The sequence below is a fragment of the Chinchilla lanigera genome, unplaced genomic scaffold, assembly GCF_000276665.1.
Source record: "Chinchilla lanigera isolate Chin_1 unplaced genomic scaffold, ChiLan1.0 scaffold00042, whole genome shotgun sequence".
Classification (NCBI taxonomy): Eukaryota; Metazoa; Chordata; class Mammalia; order Rodentia; family Chinchillidae; genus Chinchilla; species Chinchilla lanigera.
This window is the reverse complement of record NW_004955443.1, coordinates 322,679-324,560: the sequence shown is the minus strand read 5'-3', so window position 1 is coordinate 324,560 and position 1,882 is coordinate 322,679.

Here is a 1,882-nt window from a genome sequence, read left to right as displayed (position 1 = left end):
AAAAAAAAAAAAAATAAAAAAAAGAATACATTCCAAAGAAGTAAGGCATTTTGACATGATTTTCCCATCTGAAATGCAAAAAGAAAGAATCAGGCATCCCCTAAAATTTTTATTTGATTTTTTATATCCTCAAGGCATCTTTCAAGTAGACTCTACTCCAGGGCAAGTCGATGCCATCTACAGAGAGACCAGAAGTCAAAATTTGAGAGGCTTATCCACCCTCTCTCACTAGTGTATAATTTGATCTTCCCAGGAAACTCATGTACTTACTCCCACGTTTTTTATAAGCACAAGTTACAGCTGATCTCAGTGGTAACAACCATATTTAAAGAAGCATTGCTTAGCCTTAAACCACCGGTTTCTAGTTCTTTTTGTTTGTTTGTTTGTTTGTTTTTTCCAGTACCGGGAATCGAACTCACGACTTTGTGCTTGCCAGGCAGGCGCTGTGCTGCTGAACTAAATCCCCAGCCCCTGGTTTCTAGTTCTTTAGAAAAAGGGTACAAATACCAAAAAGTGAGCTGGAAGTAGTTGGAGCACTTTGCAGCCTGCCAAGGACATCACCCCTAGAGATAGATAGGTAAAAATGGCTCGGAGAAAAATCCTCCCCTGGCCCTAGGAGGAAGAACCCTCAAGGACATTCCTGTCATCTACCTAAACACCTAGGCAACTTCTTTTAGCAGCAAGACAAGGCTATACCCTTAAGTTCACTTAAAAATTTTTTATATCTCTTACACTCACAAGTTAAACTGATATTCATCACCTAGCAATCACTATTCATGTATTAGTGAAGACACATTTATTAGTCTTTTATGCACACATGAAAGAGAAAGGCTGACCAAAATCTTTTTCTTATTCTCAGTTAGCATATGTAAGGCACAAATGTAAATCATTCCCGATAGCTGTTTTTTTCCATGAAAGGCAAATAGTTGTTACAAGTTGCCTCAGCCTGATTTCTGGAAGGACCGGCAGTCTAAGGACAAGATGGATTTAAAGTGAACTCAAAAGCTTAGGGGGAAATTCTAGTTTACTAGCAGAGACAGACAAATATGATAGGTAAGTGGAGCTTTTTCGGTAGTTGGAAGTAGTTCCCAGTTTCCACTAAGGAACCTTTGCATGGCCACCTGAGAGCAGCCCTCACCTCAGTTGCTCTCGGTTTCTTTCTTTCTTTCTTTTTTCTTTTTTATCTTTTTGAGACAGGGTCTCCCTATGCAATTCAGGCTGGCCTTGAGCTCACTTTGTAGCCCAGGCTGGTCTCAAACTCACAACAATCCTCCTGCCTCAGCCTCCCAAATTCTGGGATTATAGGCCTGCACCATCACACTCAGAGCTGTCAGTTTCTATTGGTCCACACAACCAGAGATCAGTCTCCAGAAAAGAATTGAGCTGTCTGTCTGGTGAACATTCCACTGGCCACTGGCTTCAACGGGGATTCGCCAAAATATGTTGGGGAAATTTGTCCTCTGCTTTAAGAGTGGCTGTTGCTCTAAGAGCATTTAAATAGCAGAGTAACCACTGTTTGTCAAAGTTCTACAAGGGATAGGCAAAAACCTGAGTAAAATCATTCCATATTGCTTTATAAATTTATTTTTTATTTTGAAGAGAAAAAATAACAAAATAACAACAATGAAGACAAAAACAAAATAATACAAAAACAATACAGGATTTCAAAACTAGATAATAGGAATTAACAATGGTTGTTATGTTACATGTTGTTATTTTCAGCAAAGTTGCTCAGATTATCAGATGTAAGAATGCAAGATTGATCAAACAATTAAAAAACAATAACAAGTAATAAGAAAACAGTAGAAATGATACAGAGCTTCATTAAACAAGATGGTAAGAATTCAGCAAGGGTTGTTATATTGCATATTGTTGTCTTCAA